The 19,490-nt window shown below is 41.0% G+C and overlaps 1 long non-coding RNA gene across 1 annotated transcript; it reads right to left on the minus strand.

The window, feature by feature from the left end:
- Positions 1–6,101: 6,101 nt before the first annotated feature.
- LOC123143519 (uncharacterized) lies at positions 6,102–12,728 on the minus strand. Its single transcript, XR_006470907.1, has 6 exons — positions 12,606–12,728; positions 11,867–12,039; positions 11,724–11,763; positions 10,743–10,821; positions 10,528–10,654; positions 6,102–6,470 (listed from the first exon to the last, which is right to left on the minus strand). It is a non-coding gene; the product is annotated as an uncharacterized lncRNA (long non-coding RNA).
- Positions 12,729–19,490: the final 6,762 nt, after the last annotated feature.

A 19,490-nucleotide genomic window follows, 5' to 3' on the forward strand; every position in this document is an offset into this window, starting at 1 on the left:
CCCGCAAAGCTCCGGTATATGTCTGATCGGACACATTTGTTCATTTTTGCAATCCAATAGGAACCTGTACCTGTCCGCCAAGCTGTCCGGGCGTCCAAATTCCAGTATTTTGGAGACAAGCGTGGGAGAGTTCTGCCGGAGTCCGGACATGCAATTGACCAATCACATGCATGTCCCTCTTCTCTCTCTCCTCCCAATCGCACATGCATGCCCCCCCTTCTTCTCTCTCCTCCAACCGAACACTAAACAACAAATATATCCCACCACATGCATGGTCCCCATCTATGTTTTCTCCTCCCAGCCGGATACTTTGTAATTAGCGTTGGATAGTTCCCTCCCGTATTATGTTCGCGGACCACGTCTGAACATAAAAATGAACATATACCAGAGGAATTTATGGGTCGATGTTGGAGATGCCCTTATGCAGGAAACAACTAACCCAACGTTCGTTTCTTTGAAATGAAATGCTCAAGCATGTAAGTATATTTGGAAGCGAACAAATTTGGAAGCGCGAATATTTTTTGAAAACATGAACAAAAAAATTGAAGTCTGGTACATTATATTAATTTCAAAGTTTAGAACGTTTTTGTGTAACAAGGACAATTTTTAAATTTTGGGAACATTTCTTAAAAAACTGAACATTTCATGGAAAGGCAATTTTTTTGTATATTTTGAAAAAAAAGAGAAAATAAAAATAAAATGAAATAAGAAACCAAAGAAAGAAAACAAACACATAAAACGAAAAAGAAGAAAAGAAAAAAGAAACAGAAAGGAATTTGAAAATCTGAAGAACAAAAAGGAAATAGAAAGAGAAGAAAAAGGAATTGAAAAAATGAAGTAAAGAAACAGAAAAACAAAGAAAAAAGAAAAAAGAAAAAAAACAGTGAAAAACCGGTTCAAGAACTTTCTGGAAGGTTCCCAAAACCTGTCAGGAACCTTCCAGAAAGTACCCAAAACCGGATAAGATATAGCACGTGTACGTAGTTGGGCCGGCCATCTAGATCTCTAGGTCGCTCGACATTCTGCAGCAATGAGCGTCCGCTAGGATATTCCGTCCTCCCCCCTCGAAACAGAAAACGATTCGCTAGAGGAGCGGTTCTCTGGAATTCCCTATTCGCCGCTTACTGCGGCAAATAGTCGCCGCTTCGCATAGGGCGCAGCTTACCCTGGGCCGCCCCATTTGAGTGGTTTTCGCCTCGCGAGATGAAACGCAAAAAAGAATCGCGCTAGGGATCGAACCTACGTCCTCCTGTAGCGGTACAAACCGTGCTAGCCACCACGACTGGCTCGGGGATCTCTAAAAATAGCAAAGAAAAAATCATTTGTTCCTTCTACTGTTTTTTCTTCAGTCTAATTCTCTTCTTTCTTTTTTCTCGTTTTCTTTGTTTTTTCCTTTTTAATGTTTTTTTACTTTTTCTTTGTAAGCTTTTCGAAAAGTTCAAATATGGTTTAGAATTTTCAAAAATGTCCTTTTTGTCAAATATTGTTCATATTTCTGAAATAGTGTTCACATTTACAAAATTTTGTTCACAATTTCGAAAAATGTTCATGATTTTTTGTTTATTTTTCAGATTTTAAATATTTTTTTCACATTTGAAATCGTTTAAGTTAATTATAAAAATGTTCGAGTTTCAAATCTTGTTCGCATTTTTGAAAAATGTTCACAATTCGAAAGAATGTTCGCATTGCCAAATTTTGTTCAGAGTTACAAAAAATGTTCCCTTTCTCACAAATTGTTCACAGATCCAAAAATATGTTCGCTTTCTTCAAATTTTGTTCCAAGTTTAGAAAAATGTTCGAGTTTCCAATCTCGTTCGCATTTTCAAAAAATGTTCACAATTCGAAATAATGTTCGCATTGCCAAATTTTGTTCAGAGTTACAAAAAATGTTCCCTTTCTCACAAATTGTTCACAGATCCAAAAAATATGCTTGCTTTCTTCAAATTTTGTTCCAAGTTTAAAAAAATGTTCGAATTTCCAATCTCGTTCGCATTTTCAAAAAATGTTCACAATTCAAAATAATGTTCGCATTGCCAAATTTTGTTCAGAGTTACAAAAAATGTTCCCTTTCTCAAACATTGTTCACAGATCCAAAAATATGTTAGCTTTCTTCAAATTTTGTTCCAAGTTTCAAAAATGTTCGCTTTTTCTATTTTTCGTTTAAAATTTTATGAAATGTTCTTGTTTTTGAAAATTTGTTCAGCATTACAAAAAAAATTTGCTGTTTTTCAAAAAATTGTTCACAGGTCAAAAAATGTTCAACATTTTAAAATAATTATTCTCTATTTTTGGAATTGTCCGCGTTCAAAAAAAGATACAGGTTTTGAAAACGAACTGCGTGTTTCCTGCAAAAAAAAAGAATGAACTGCGTTCAAACTTCTAAAAAAGTTTAGATCTGTCGTGGATTATGTTCTTATAGCATTTGCTGCTTAATATTGGCATAGGTACGTGTAGTGGTGCAATGGCTAGCGGACGCGGGTGCTAATCGGAAGGTCTTGAGTTCGAATCTCCAATCGCCTTCAGTTTTTTGCGTTGTACATTTTACGTCAGTAGCTGCTCCTTCGTGGGCCGGCCCAAACGAGGCACCCCCTGTGCGAAGCCCCTCCAGTCTGCCGCAAAATGCGGCAGATAGGAGGCCGGTTCCCTCTCTCGTACATAGGGCTGGCTCCAGACGGCCCGTTATGTCGCTTAGGCAGCCCAGCGACACTGCCAGCCCATGCTAGGCTCATCCCACGTCATCCCTATACAAAAAGCCCGAAAAATCCTATACGACGCGCTCTGCGTCAAAATGTCAGGGTATCGCACACTGTTTCTTAGCGATCCAAAGAGTTGGCCAAGCCCATTAAAAGCGTTCCACTGATCCCGGTTCTGGGAACCTGCTGGAAGGTTCCAGCCGGTTTTTCCCAATCGCCTTCAGTGTTTTGCGTTATACATTTTACGTCAGTAGCTGCTCCTTCGTGGGCCGGCCCAAACGAGGCACCCCCTGTGCGAAGCCCCTCCAGTCTGCCGCAAAATGCGGCAGATAGGAGGCCGGTTCCCTCTCTCGTACATAGGGCTGGCCGAACTGGGCTGGCTCCAGACGGCCCGTTATGTCGCTTAGGCAGCCCAGCGACACTGCCAGCCCATGCTAGGCTCATCCCACGTCATCCCTATACAAAAAGCCCGAAAAATCCTATACGACGCGCTCTGCGTCAAAATATCGGGGTATCGCACACTGTTTCTTAGCGATCCAAAGAGTTAGCCAAGCCCATTAAAAGCGTTCCACTGATCCCGGTTTTGGGAACCTGCTGGAAGGTTCCAGCCGGTTTTTCCCAATCGCCTTCAGTGTTTTGCGTTATACATTTTATGTCAGTAGCTGCTCCTTCGTGGTCCGGCCCAAACGAGGCACCTCCTGCGCGAAGCCCCTCCAGTCTGCCGCAAAATGCGGTAGATAGGAGGCCGGTTCCCTCTCTCGTACATAGGGCTGGCCGAACTGGGCTGGCTCCAGACGGCCCGTTATGTCGCTTAGGCAGCCCAGCGACACTGCCAGCCCATGCTAGGCTCATCCCACGTCATCCCTATACAAAAAGCCCGGAAAATCCTATACGACGCGCTCTGCGTCAAAATGTCGGTGTATTGCACACTGTTTCTTAGCGATCCAAAGAGTTGGCCAAGCCCATTAAAAGCGTTCCACTGATCCCGGTTTTGGGAACCTGCTGGAAGGTTCCAGCCGGTTTTTCCCAGTTTTGGGAACCTTCTAGTAGGTTCCTGAACCATTTTTTTATTTTTTTATCTTTCTTTTTTCTTGTTTGTTTACTCCTTTTTCGTGTTTTTCTTTGTTTCTTTTTTCTTTTTTGTATTTTTGGAAAAATGTTCTTGAATTTCATAAAAAATGATTTATAAAAATTGTTCAAAATTTCAAAAAACGTTTCAATTTTCAAATTTTATTCAGAAATTCAAAAATTGTTCCTCTTTTCAGATGTTCACAAAAATTGCACTTTTCATAAATTGTTCAGAAATTCAATTTTTGTTCAAAATTTCACAGCTTCTCAAATTTTGTTCAGTATTACGAAAATTGCCTCAAATTTATAATAATTTAGGGTTTCAAATTTTGTTTGGTAGTTTAAATTTTTTTGGTGATTTTTTAAATAATGTTCATGTTTTCCATTTTTGTTCTGGGATTTTAAAAATTGTTCGTGCTTCGGGTTTTGTTCTGGAGTTTCAAAAATATTGGTATTTTCAAATTTTGTTCGGGAGATTCCAAAAAAGTTTCCATTTTTCAAAAATGGTCGCGTATCCAAAAACTGTTTTGCCATTCAAAAAATGTTCATATTTTCAAAAAAATGGGTGGGGGGGGTGAAAAATTGTTTCTGTTTCCAAAAATTGTTTGTGTTTTTCGAAATGTTTGAGTTTTACAAATATACACAATTTCGAAAAGTGTTTGCGGTTTCATATAGAATTCACTTTTTCGCCAAAATGGTATTGCATGTTCAAAATCTTGAAAACATTCGTATCCGTGATTGGTTTGGTTCTTAAGCATTTGTGCTGCCAATTTTAAGTACGGCGCATTCTTTTTTGCGAGCGAGCGCTCTAGTTTCTTCGCTAGCCGGAACAGGAGAGCCACATGGGCTGGCCCAGTCAGGGAGACCCACTGTGCGTTCCCTCGACATTTTGCCACATTTAGCGGCAGATAGGAGCTCCCAAAAAGCCCCGCCTACTGTATCGTTGTTCGTTTAATTTTCTTGCTGTCCGTTTGTTCGTCGCCCACACCCAGCCCATTTAGCCCTGGGCTTTGCTACATTGGTAAAAAACAAATTGACAAACAAACCTGCAATAAAAGTGACATGCCGAAATCACTAGTTAAGGAGTACTCATTGCAAAGATCACTCCCACCTTCTCAGGTTGCGACAAAGTGGCGCGCTGCTTGTCGCAACATGGGAGTTTTCCTTTTTTCGTACATTCGTTTATTCAAAATGTTTTATCTTTTAAACCGTGCGTCCAAATCTCGAATCGTTTTCACCGTATGTCGAGATCTTCAAAACTAGATCCCATGTTGATAGGTTTTGACGAACTTTTTTTCACGAAAAAACCAAACGAAAAGCCCAGACAAAAAACCGAACCGGGAGCACGGGTTTTTTTTCCTTTCCGAAATAGGCCTCTCGCGGAAGGAAAAAAAAACAGAACACGCGTTTCTTTTTCGTTTCCAAGAGGCACGGCCGTGACTCTCGCGAAAGAAAAACCGTGCCCCTCGCGGAAGCAAAACCGTGACTCTCGCGAAAGACAAAAAAACGAGTTTTTTCACGGTGAAAAACCGAAACGTCAAATTATTTTTCTGAAAATTCGTTTAAAAAGCCGAAAACGCATGTGGAAAAAAAACGAAGGAAGCGCTCAGAGTGCGGCACGTTAACCAGTGGCTCCTGTGACATGAGCCTACGAGTTGATTGTTATCTAGGCATGAAGGCCTTTCTACGCAGGAGGAAATAGTGTTCCCAAAAAGTGCACAAGCTGGGACATAAACAAATGATTATGTGCCAAAAAATAAACAAATGATTCATGAACATGTACCGTCCTGAAAAAAAAAAGATCGGTTACCAAAAAAAAAATGCTGGTTCGTTCTGGCCTGGCCTGGCCTAGCATAGGAATCACTGTGCATGTGTTCAACTCAGAACTGAGTACACAACTACTGTACTTAATAAAATCAACAGCCTGAATTTGTTTCCAACACTGTCAAATTTTACAAATTATTTAGGTGATTGTCTTGATTGTTCAGAACAACAAAACGCAAAAAAAAAAAACCTTCACAGCAAGCATATTCATGGGGAAAATGAACTTGCTCCAACGGCCTCGTCTTAACAGTACCTAAAAAATGCTTGTTGGACACAGTGACAACGAAGCAGTAACCCCCCATGCGGCGCGATACAAACACTGCCATGGCACATTGCACCCAGACCACTGAATCCCAAACGACGAGCTCCATGGCACATTGCACCCAGACCACCGAATCCCCCCACAGCCCCCTTCCCCGAGCCAACGACGAGCTTCTCGTCTGACTACAGGCAGCGGGGAAAATGAAGGCACGGAAAACGAGTTCCCGCCCCACCAAACACACACATAATTGATGCTTCCTTTTTTTTTCTTGAAGTGATAGATAATGCTTCTTAATACAATGAAAAAAGGGTAAATACAATTATTCACATAAATCTAACGAAATGTTACCATACACCTTAATGCGTATCCCAATTCCCCTTGCCATCTTAATGGAGATGAGTTAGAGGTCAAGCTGTTAACATGATCTTCAGAAAAGTGAGCTCGAGAACGAGTAGCACCATGCCTGGAGGTGGACTCCAGCAATGTCTATTGAAACATTGATGCCTTGCTTCTTCTTTGCACACGTCGGGCCAAATTTGCATCCAGGGAGTGAAAAGCCATATCAGAAACCTTGTGCCGTAACATCTTGTGTGTGCCCCCTGCGTTCCGCCAAATATGCCAACCTGTGTCGCCAATAATTCTCTACGAGTTAATTTTGAGAGGATATGTGTACAATGCCATAACAACTTAGGCGAATTTGGCTAGACTATCTGTGTACACTCTAAAGCAGACTAACTAACAAATGACATATTAAAATCCCCAGTCGATTTAGTGTATGTAAACATGGCAAGCAAATTTCTAGTGCTTTGTTGGACATGCGGATGATGCCAACAAGTCACATGCAAGTGGAAATACACAAACAAACAAATAAACAAAATACTTGCTACTCCATAAGTTGACAGACATGACAACTCTACTACTGTGGCTAAAGCTTCAAAGAATTTAAGAACAAGTTACTGGAATCTAGGTTAATATCTTTCAGTGCCACCTGAATATCTGTAATGCAAGACTAGCTAGAAAATCAGGACCTGACATGTTACACGTCTAGGAAGTAGCATGCTACATACACAAGGTTGCTTTTAGAGGATTCACATGGTAAAGCTCGTCCTTGCCATGTACTACCAGGTAAGTAGCATTGTGATTGGAAAGCTTGTTGCAGTAGTTTCAGTTCAGTCCACCAGTAGACTGAAGATAAATTTGCTAAATCTCCACTCTCCAGTCTGCTGGTAATTATTCGTCTGGAAACCAAATGGATAGACAGTTGTGTGTTCAGTTTGAATCATATACCACGATGCATGAAGCCAAAAACTGTTGTTTTTCTGTTTGCATGTTCAAGGTGTAGCTTTTTCATGTCCTGTTTTAACCAGTTGAAAGCCTGAAACAAGGGACAATTCTACAGAGCTGGACCTTGAAAGACAACGACATCACAGAATAGTGTGAATAGAACAAGTTACCACCCAACAAAAGGACAAGAAGTTATCGAGAGAAGGCTAGTCAGACAATGAAATCCATGATGCAAAGTTGACCCTTTTTTCCAGAGAAAAGTTTGGACCCGGCAACTTTTGTAGGAAAAATGAAAATTTGTTACTCATGTATATTGTTGTGACCACACAATTGGAATAGTCAAGTATTTTTCTCACTTATCTGTTGTGTGATGGATGACTATGATGCACACACGAGTGGTCAAAACTGAATAATGCCTTAGTCTGTAGACTTATTTCAGGAGTACACATCAGCCAGCTGAAAAAAGAGACAATTCTACCACGCTTAAATATGAAAAAAAGGAGACTTCACAGCTAATTATTGATTGAATTGTTGACGAAATAGAGCAAACTATCACTCTCAAGAAAAGGACAAGAACCTACCAATTTTGTATAATATTATAGAAGCATATTTCTTTATCTTGGGTGCTACCACTAGTTGGTTCCTATAATAGTGTACAATTGCGATCATTCTAAAGATCAACTAGAGTGCCCCAAGCTTCCAGCAAATATGGATGCATACTCTACCTCTCTGCTTCTACTAACTTTGATTCATCTGCTGCTGCGCTCCTCGGCTCGTGAGTTCCTCTCGCCGGGCTCCTTTCTCTCTGTAGAGGATAGCTCGGACAGGCTCCATTCACCCGATGGTACTTTCAGCTGTGGCTTCAACAACATTTCTCAAAATGCCTTTGTCTTCTCTATTTGGTTCTCTAACACAGCTGAAAAGACTGTCGTCTGGAGCGCAAATCATCTCCACCCCGTGTACTCCTGGGGATCCCAAGTCATGCTAGAGAGGGATGGCCGAATGGTGGTAAAAGATTATGATGGCCAGCCCGTGTGGGAAAATGGTGTGAACACTTCATCAAATGCCGAACAAGCTCAGTTGTTGGACACAGGAAATCTCATCGTGAAGGGCCAAGGTGATATCATTCTATGGCAAAGCTTTGATTCTCCTACTGATACATTGCTACCAAATCAGAACATAACTGTTGGTACAAAGTTGGAATCTAGTAATAGGCTACTTGTTCCTGGGCACTACAGCTTCCATTTTGATGATGAGCTTTTACTTACACTGTTTGATGATCAGAAGGGTGTCTCTTTTATCTATTGGCCAAACCCTTTCATTAATATCTGGAGAAAGCAAAGACACTCATTTAATACCACCACAATTGGGGTCCTTGATAGCTGGGGTTTTTTCCTTGGAAGTGATAATTTAACTATCAAGGCTGCTGATTGGGGTCTTGAGGTTATGCGAAGGCTAACATTGGATTATGATGGCAACCTTAGATTATACAGTCTTGATAAGCCAAATGGAAGATGGTCGGTCACATGGATGGCATTTCCGCAGACCTGCTTTGTACGCGGTTTGTGTGGTATGAATGGGATATGTGTGTATACACCTAGGCCTGCTTGTGCATGCGCACCTGGACATGAGATCATTGACCCAAGTGACCGGAGCAAAGGTTGCATGCCAAAGTTCAACCTCAGTTGTGGTGGGCATGGGCAGGAGATGAACTTTTTGAAGCTACCTTCCACGGACTTCCTAGGTTATGATCGTAAGATTGAGTTAGTCTCTCTTCATGCTTGCAAGCAGATATGCTTGAGTGACTGCACATGCAAAGGTTTCTCATACTGGCAAGGAGAAGGAAGCTGTTATCCAAAGTCATCCCTCGTTGGTGGTGTAGCCAACCCACAATTACCTGGTTCTATCTATCTCAAGCTTCCCAAGACATTACAAGTCTCAAAGTCCTCGATTCCTCACTCGCAACCTTCTGGCCCTAGATATGGTCCTAACTGTAGTGCAAAGAACAAATATGTCACTGCAGATTTTCTGGATAAGCGTAAGAGCAGTCAGAGTGGATCACAGTATTCGTATTTCTACGGATTCTTATCAGCGATATTTTGTGCCGAGGTGATATTGGTAGCATTAGGATGCTGGTTTATTTTGATAAGGGAGCACAGGCAGTTAACAGGAGTATGGCCGGCTGAGGTAGGCTATGAAATGATAACTAACCATTTCCGCAGATACACTTAAAATGAGTTGCGGAGAGCTACTCGGGAGTTCAAGGATCTGATTGGGAGGGGGGCATCTGGTCTCGTATACAAGGGAATCTTGAAAGACAGGAGGGCAGTAGCTGTGAAAAGGTTGGCAGAGATAAACCAAGGTGAAGAAGAATTCCAGCATGAACTGAGTGTGATTGGAAAGATTTACCATATGAATCTGGTGAGGGTTTGGGGATTCTGTTCTGATGGACCACACAGGATATTGGTTTTAGAGTATGTTGAGAATGGATCGTTGGATAAAATACTGTTTAGCAGAGACTCACAGATATTACTTGAATGGAATAAAAGATTTCAGATTGCTCTAGGAGTGGCAAAAGGATTGGCCTATCTTCATCACGAGTGCTTGGAGTGGGTTATCCACTGTGACCTGAAGCCAGAGAACAGACTGTTGGATGAGAACTTAGAGCCAAAGATCACCGACTTTGGCCTTGCCAAACTTCTAAACAGAGGCGGGTCAAATAAAAATGTATCGCGGATCCATGGAACTAGAGGTTATATAGCTCCTGAGTGGGTTTCTGGATTCCCAATAACAGCAAAGGTTGATGTCTACAGCTTCGGAGTGGTTCTCCTAGAGCTACTCAAGGGGGCTCGTGTTTCAGACTGGGCACCAAATGAAGACGAGGAACTGGAGATGGTCCTTCGAAGGGTCATTAAGATGCTTGCAGAAAATCTGATGTTGGAGGGCAGCGAACAGTTATGGATCGCTGACTTCATGGACTCCAGATTGAACAGGCAGTTCAATAACTTGCAAGCAAAAATGATGGTCAAGTTGGCTGTTTCATGCGTAGAAAAAGATAGTAGGAAAAGGCCTACCATGGAAAATGTTGTGCAGATGCTTGTTTCGGTAGATGAGGACAATAAACCAGCTAAATAAACCAGCACCAATTACATGCTACAAATATTAGGATGCTGGTTTATCTGTAGCATTAGGCATTATGAAGCATTACACTACGAACTAAAAAAGGAGTGATATTCCACATAGCATGCAGCATGTATACTTATTGTTGGATGCAAAACTATGATGTGTATCGATGTAAGTCAAGAATAGCATGAGCCGCTTGTATACCAGTATAGAATTTTGTATTCGACCACACTGCCAGATTATGAAGTGTCATAATACAAGTATCTGATTTACCATCAATGCACAATATGTTGACGGTGTGTCTGTGTGGCTTTCCTTTCCAGTTGACAGCATTGTTTTTCCAAACGAAACAGTTGCCCAGCTGACTTGAGAAATATTTCAACGAAAACTCGTTTGTCCTCTGAAAAAAAATAGAATCATTCAGAAAAATGTACCATTTTGGCTCTGCAACAGACAGGATCAACAAGCATATAGCTGGCATTACAGACCTTCGGATAACCGACATCTCATATCAAGCACTAGGACTGGGCAATGACTCTTCCAGCCAAAGCACACACAGGTTAGTCACTGACGAAAATGCAAAATATAAAGACATGGTTAATATAGAACCAGAGGCACAGCCTTTGATCTCATGTTGGGGGCTTTTAGTGTCAGGAACCCTTAGGCTGTGTATTAAAGAAAAGATGTGTTGAGTTCTGTATACACCCATCTCAGAATTTCTGTTCTCATGCTATTTTTGTCCATTTCCAATCCTACATGATATGATGCAGTTTTCTAGGAGTAGAAAAAACATCATTCATGATGTTCCTCGGCAATTCACTATATTCAAGAGGAAAATATAACAGGGTAACGAGTCCCTTTCGTACCCATATATCCAGAACTAAGTATTATTATAATACGTTTGCAAGTTTTTGCTGTCCGGTTGGTTTAAAACTACTAGCCCATTGCGCCTCGTAAACATGAGATCAAACATGCGTACGAGTGAGTGCACCTCCCTCTACCATGTCACTCTCACATACGAGAAAGAATCAGCCTATGGTCTTCACCAGATTCTGACACTTCCCAATGACAATGTCACCACTCTGAGGATTGCACCCACATATGGTGATCCATCTTCATCAAGATTGTCAATTCTTCCTCCCTTGCTTTAAATTTTACCAAAGTCTACATTTTCCTTCATTGCCAGACGTTTGTTGGGCCATTTGGTCTCTACTTCTGCCTTATAGCTCCGCATGAGTTCAATCTAAACATACACCATTCAAGAGAGACTCTTCATAATCAGGGAATCCTCTTTGTTAAATCCCTGATGAACATTGACTCCTACTATCGCATCGTGTCCATTGAATATTCAGGCCTAGCAAAGTCATCTTTACTTCCAAAAGTATAATCTGATCTGCCAATGCCATTAGCTGTAACTATTTTGGAAAGGGGCCTCTGAGCGAAGTAAAGTTGATGGGAAAGAGTATAACCTCTGATAAGTGGATTTATTGTGGAGTATCCAATAGCTTCCTGCGAGTGTTTTCCGACAGGTCAATCACTCAAGCAAAATTGAGATTTGCAAAAGGGATAAGGCCACAACTTAATCCCAATAAAAAAGAAAGATACAACTCACAGTGAGTACAACCAGAAACCTCCTCTCCGCTGCTCTTAAATAGCTGCCTGATATATCTTCCTCCTCTTCAACACCAATGAAGTCGATTATTTCTTGGTGCTTGAAATGAGTACGGACAGCCCTTCAATTTTCTAATTTTATTTAAACCACAAGAAGAGGTCTGAGGATTCACCCTGCATCAGAAAACACCCGTACTATTGATCAGACGAAACCTGATAATACTACAAATTACACTGTGGTGGAAAACATTAGCACATAGTAAGCAAGCACGAAACATATTTAGCAGCAGGTATCACCATTATTGTGCTTCAGATAAGAAAGCAGTCTAAATTGCAATACTCTGATACCTAAATTTTGCCAAGGTACACAAAAGAAATGCATAGTAGAGAGTACAAAAGGGCAAAAAACATCCGACAAACTGAACAAGATGAAAATAATTTGATGGACTCAACAGGAAGATATACCCTTAGTTATTGTTGACCGAACAGTGTACAATGTTGATTCTTCAGAAATAGTGAAGTACAAAATATATAGGACAGCATCATGATGCTCTACAAGATTGTGTAGTAGAAGACTAGAAGTAACAAGGTATGCTTTACGAAAATTGCTGCAAGTCCACAATAACAGTAGGCTGGATTGCTGCAAGGAATTTTTTTTTCTTCGGCTTAGTTTCCATCAGGACATATAAAGCACAAAATGGACATGCAAGTGTGCAACACTTGGTTTAAGAAATACTTACTGATATCTTGCATCACCAGCCTTCCCAGCATACGCAACCTGCGGGCGACTTTTCCTGAAGTCTGAAATCATTTGAAGTAATATAACCCTCTTCAGCTATAATGGTTGTGACCGCTAATTATCATGTTATAACATTCTCGACGAACAAGTCTACACATACCAGCAAGCGTGTTTCAGGTGAAACCTCAGACAAGAAGGCATATAGAACACTCAAGCCATCACTGTCCGATGGGTCTAACAAAATAACAATATATAAATCCATATATAAGGAGAGGTCCAAACTGGAACAGCACTCTGCCTAAGAAATCTGAGCACATAGAAGCCCAAAGGAAGAAGAGATGGCAGATTCATCCAGTGAACGTATGTGTCTAATCCCATCTCTCACAGTAGTTCAGTGGTGAGCTTGATGATCCTGAGAACATCTCAAAATGGCATCAGAGCCACCTAGCTCTAAGATTGAACCCCCTCATGACCCTTTCATGCTTAAATGTTTTCTGTTCAAGGGCATATGCATCAAGTTTTATAAGGTTATGAGTTTTTGTTAAGCACGTGTCCTGTATGCTTTTCCTTACAAGCATGTTCATGTCTGTGCAAGCTCGAAGTCATGCTCATGTTTAAGCTATTCATGTTCATGTTTTAGCCTTAAAGTACCTAAGTAATAGCCCAATTTATCTGATTTTCTGTCAAAACCATGCTAAAGTGCCACAGGGTTCTCCGTTTAAGTATGTGTGAGAAGGGGAATAAGGCAATTTTTTGCAAATCCTAATTTTTTCCCAAATCCGAAACCCTAGAAGGCCAAATCCCTAATTTACCCCAAAAATCCAGGATATCAAAGAGCACGAGGGCGGCGGACATTTACCTTGGGGCTGTGGCACAGCCGTGGCGACCATCTAACGTCCGCGAGCCAGCTCGGGCGGCCTCGCCGTCCGCCGCACCGGCCGGTGGCCATGCCCCCTCGCACGTTCACCGTCGTCGCCGTCCCGCACGCGCACGGCGGCCTCGCCAAGGGCACGGACGAGCACAGCTCGACGGAGCCTCGCGCAGGCCAAAGCCGCACGGGACTCCGGCGAAAGGCACTCGCCGGCGCCACTGCCTTCCTCCACCACCACGGCGGCACAGCCCGACGGAGCCTCACGCAGGTCAAAGCTGCGCGTGCGTACTCCGGGTAGCCCTCGGATCGGCGATGGACGGCTCGTACGCGTCCGCCGCTGCATCGGGCTGAGCAGGCCGTGCGGGTGGCATGTTTTCCCGGTCCAGGCCCAGGTTGTCCGGCCTGGACGCCGCAGGACGACGTGCGCGCGAGAACTATAATATCTCGCGTTATGAGAGATGGAAGGCTTTTACCCAGTACTGCAGCTACTGAACCAGCCCGTTTTGTCCTTATTTTACTTCGCTGAGTTTGTTCGATCGAGCAAGTTCGCTGGTTCGCTGGCTCGCCTCGCTCAGTTTTTTTTTCTCCTTTGTTTTTCGTTTGCCTTTATTTCTTCACGTTTTTTGGATTTTCCATTGATTTTCTTCACTAGTTGTTTTTGCCTTTTACTTTGGTTTTCTTCAGTGGTTCATCACTTTGGTTTTCTTTTTCTCTTTTCCCTTTCTTCTATTTTTCTTCGATTTTCTTTATTTTTTCATCGTTTTTCTTCTTCGACATACTACATTTTCTTTGTTCTTCCATCAGTTTTCTTCATTATAATTCATTTTCTTATTTTTGAATGGTTTTCTTTGTTTTTTCGTTTGCCTTGGGTTTATTTGCTTCTTCAATTTGTTTTATTTTAGTTTTCTTCATTTTTCTATTGTTTCGTGTAGGTTTTCTCAGTGTACAATATGCATTTTAGTGTCCACATGAGACATTTTTTTGATACATGATATGCATTTTTCTTAAATACTTGTATTTGAACACTTTTTCAAATAAACGGTCAACATTTTTTTATTACATGGTCAATATTTTTCTATAAACACTTAACATTTTTAAAATGCTTGATTAATATTTTTAAATGCAAGATTAAAAAAATTAGTACATGGTCAACATTTTGCTAAACACACTTTAAAGTTTTCAAATCCTTGATTAACATTTTGAAATACAAGATTAATATTTTTCTAATACATGGTTGACATTTTTTATATGCACATTTTAACATTTTTCAAATGCTTTATCTACATTTACCAAATGCAAGATTAACATTTTTTCGAATGCATGATCAACATTTTTTCTATACACAATTTACATTTTCTGAATTCTTGATTAAATTTTTTGAAATACTTGTCCAACATTTTTCTAAATGGTTGATTAACAGTTTCACATACATGATCAAAAGATTAGATCATTTTTTAATACATGGTCCACATTTTTTTCTGTACACATTTAACATTTTTCAAATGCTTGATTAAAATATTTCAAATATATTTAAAACATTTTTTTCAAATGCTTCATTAGCATATTTTAAATACATGATCAAAAAATTTCACACACATTGTATATTTTTTGTATACATGGTCTACATTTTTTCTATACACATTTAATGTTTTTCAAATGCATGATTAAAGTTTTTCAAAACATTATGAAAATTAGGGAAACACGAGCTGCCACGAGCCTAGTGTGCTCATTGCAAAAACGGTGAGGCAGCGAGCATCATGGTCCTGTACGTATGGATTCATCTTATTATGTCATGGGTGACATTTATTGAGTACTCCCTCCGTTTCTAAATATAAGTCTTTTTAGAGATTAAGTACAAAGTTAGATTAGATTATAATGAAGGGATCGCTTGTCCCCATACCTATTCCTTCTTTGTGCTGAAGGTCTATCTGCCCTTATTGTCCACGAGGAAACAACAGGGAATCTGGTCGGCATACAAGTGTGTCTAGATTCCCCAAAAAAACCACAATTATTGTTTGTAGACAATTCTCTAATTTTGATGAGAGAAGATGTGGCAAACGCTAATACTTTGAGAACAATACTAGATTAGTATTCGGCTGCATCAGGCCAATGGTGAGTGAAGCCAAATGTTCAATACTTTTTAGTCTGAATATCGATGTTGAGATGAAGGCAGAGATGTGTCAGGTTTTCAATATTATGACTAAATCCCTCTCGGATAAATACTTGGGGCCCGTCAATGATTGGAGTGGACAGGGTGGACTGTTTTAAACATCTCATTGAGAGAATTCAGATTTTGTTCAATGGTTGGAAGGAAAGAACCCTATCTTATGGAGGTAAAGAAGTCTTGCTAAAAGCGGTGGCCTAAGCCATTCCAACATATGCGATGAGTGTTTTCAAATTCCCGAAAAAAGTTTGTAAGGGGATCTCTGATGCAATGTCACAATATTGGTGGGATGATGATGAAAACCAATGCGGGTGCACTGGTTTGCTTGATGGAAGATGTGTATCCCCAAAGATAGAGGTGGGATCGGCTTCGGCGATATTCACAGTTTCAACTTAGCCATGCTTGCAAATCAGTGTTGGAGGCTCATTGATAGTTATGACTCTCTGTGCTAGAGTGTTGAGATCAAGATACTACCCTCCTGGAGATACATTAAACTATGAGCTGAAGAAGGGAACATTCTATATGTGGCAAAGTATATGGGCGGGAATTCAAGCTTTTAAGAAGGGTAGCATTTGGAGAGTCGGTGATGGCGCAAAGATTGATATTTGGATGATTGCTGGATTCTGAATAGTACATCAGGAAGATTGTAACGATTCGTGGGAACGGATTACTTCAAGAGTCAATGAGTTGATTGGCCCCACCTAGGGGGATTGGGATGAGATCTTATTCAAGAGAATTTCTGGCCTATATAGGTGCTGATCGTATTCTTCAGATGCCTATACACCATCCGGAGGCAGAAGATTATATAGTCTGGCACTTGACAAAGAATGGTGTATTCTCTGTTCGATTAGCGTATTACAAACAGTGGGAAGAAATCTACGTTGCGGACCCGGGCACTGTCGGGTATGGTGGATCATCGTCGCACCCAGTGTGGAGGAGATTGTGGAACCTCAAACTTCCAGGGAAGATAAAAAAATTATATGGCACTGCTTGCCAAATGTCATACCATGCTTATCTGCCCTTGCAAATCGCCACATTCGAAACAATTCTTGGTGCTCAATATGTTCAGGTGGAGCTGAAGATATTATGCATGCACTATTTAAGTGCCCTCGCGCAAAACCTATCTGGGAGGCTCTCGGGGTAGGGAAAGAAGTGGCGGATGCAGTTCTGGTTGACCGAGTTGGCTCCGTGGTGATAGAATGTTTCCTATGTGATGAGTCTTTCCAGCGCTCATTCATGGAACCAGTGGAATTCCCTGAACTATTAGCGACTGCATGCTGGTTTATATGGTCGAAGAGAAGGCAGTTGGTTTGAGGGAGCCGATACAAATTCTTGAACGGGCGGATCTACCATTGCGTGCTCTAGCACTGAATTTCACTCGTGCTCGTGGAAAGGTGACACCATCCCAGCGCATTAACAAGTGGAGACCCTGCTTAGCAGGACAGCTGATCCTAAATGTCGATGCGTCTTTCGGATGTTGACTACACGGGAGCATGTGGAGCTGTTATCCGTGATAATCAGGGCAGCTTTATTAAGGTGGCAACATCTCGTATCGACCATGTCCCGGACAAGGTTTCAGTGGAAGCCGCAGCAATATTGGAAGGCCTCAAACTGTTACAAAGTATTGGTTGCAATAATGCTATTGTTCGGATGGATAGTCTAATAGTGGTGGAAGCCCTGCAAAACAATGAAGGTCATTCCATGGTGACGGCTCCTATCCTTGAAGATTGTCGAGACTTACCGAGAGATTTCAGGAAGGCTGTCATTCAACATTCTAATAGGGATACAAATGTAGTAGCACATGAACTAGCTAGATGATAGAGTACTAATAATCCTAAACATTGGTTAGATGTACCTCGAGACTTTATCATAAGAACTCTAGCAGAGGATGTAATTTTGGTGTAATTTTAATAAAGCTAGCCTTCCCATAAAAAAATGGTTGCAAGAAGCAAGCCGCTACAAAAAGATAAAAAGTGTTTGATGACATACGCAGGAATCGATTCCAAAGATAGATCTAATAAATTCAGGTTTAATTTCTTAATATATATATATATATACATCATGGGTCCAACTACTATATGGAGTATATACAGGGAGAATGCAACATGTCTCTACTCCTAATAGGGAAGTTTGTATGTCCCTCCACCACACCGATTTTTATCCTAAGATAAGAAAGCCCACCTTCTCCATTATCTGGTTTTTCATTAGCGATTTTTCCTGCCATACGAGGCCAGATCACATAATTTAAGGACGCTAATTTTCTGCATGCTATCCCACCAAATCAATCTCTTCCTCTCGCAATTTCTTGCGCCCGATATGCTCGATCCATAATTCTCAAAAATTCTTAGCAGAACGCTCTCACTAGTGCAGAACCGGGCAATAGCACCGGTTCGTAAGGCCCTTTAGTGCTGGTTACATAACCGGCACTAAAGTGTGGGCACTAAAGCCCCCCCCCCCTTTAGTACCGGTTCAGCACGAACCGGTGTTAAAGGGAAACCACGTAGCACGAGCCAGCTCCAGGGGCCTAGAGCCCTTTAGTACCGGTTGGTAAGACCAACCGGTACTATAAGGTTTGGGGGGTTTTTAGTTTTATGATTTCTTTTACATTTAATTTTGTGTTTCCATTTTAATTCTTTTTCGTTTGCTGGTATTTTACGATACTACACATTGTACACGTTATGCAAATAGAATTTCTAGTAGAACCAATCATGCATATATATATCATCAATGTCTCGCAAACCATCATATTAATTAATTCACACATACACACATGTATAGCTATATACAATTTCTCCTACATATGCATGTTGCCTTCGGAGCCAGTGGCATTAGCCTAATTGGTGCCTTTGGAGCACGATGATAATTGGAAGTGGTTTTCATGGGGGCGGTAGCGGGTAATAGTATTCTCCCTTCGGATTTATGACCTGATCGAGTAAAAATCCCGCTATTTCCTCTTGAAGTGCTTCTACGCGCTCCGTTTCTAGGAGCTTCGCCCGCACCTCTCTGAACTGTTAAGAAGGAGATCAATGTGAATTAGTTGTGTGACTAGATATTGATAATGGTGTAAAAATTGTGAATAGTGTTTTGACAAGCGTACCCATTCCTGTCTTTGAGATCTGCTCCTTTCGGACGCCATCATGCGAATGTTCTCGTAAACGCAGAATGCACACAGATCAGTCCCCTGCACCTGCTTCAGAGCCTTTATGAGAATGGAATTTGATCAGATAATAATTAATCAAGCATGATAATTAAAGAGATGGCAGCTAGCTAGCTAGCTAGTACTACTTAATTACTTACCTTGGGTCTTCCCCATTTAAGCTTTTCTTTCCATTCGCCTTCCGTGACGCTGATGAACCTTGCCCAAGCCCTGCCCGCCGACAAAGAAAATGAATAAAGGGGGTATTAAATAGTTCATATCATGAAATGAAGAACTAAATAGGCCGAGATATATAGTTAATAATGATTGGAATTACCTGTTGACTATCCCAAACAAGATGTTATAGTCAGTTTTTTCTTTGAGTAGTGAGTCCAGTATTTCAACTGTTCCGGCGTCAACTTTAATGATACACAAGACCCAGTGAAATCTGCATGCACACACGTTTGCATGTCTTAATTAAGCGGGCATATGTAAGCAAAAACATGTAGCTAGCTAGTAGGCAAAAACAGAGAATTTGTAGTATAAGACAGTGTGACTCACTGGAAGTTGTAAGGAAGTAGTATATCTTCATTGTATTTGAGGCGCTTCAAGAACTCTAGCATGCTGTCCTCTACGGCCTTTTGATGACGTGAATATATTTTCCATGTGTATTCATTAACGGTGTTTGGGTCAATAAACCCAATGCCATAGCGTC

Source organism: Triticum aestivum, chromosome 1B (genome assembly GCF_018294505.1).
Source record: "Triticum aestivum cultivar Chinese Spring chromosome 1B, IWGSC CS RefSeq v2.1, whole genome shotgun sequence".
Lineage (NCBI taxonomy): Eukaryota > Viridiplantae > Streptophyta > Magnoliopsida > Poales > Poaceae > Triticum > Triticum aestivum.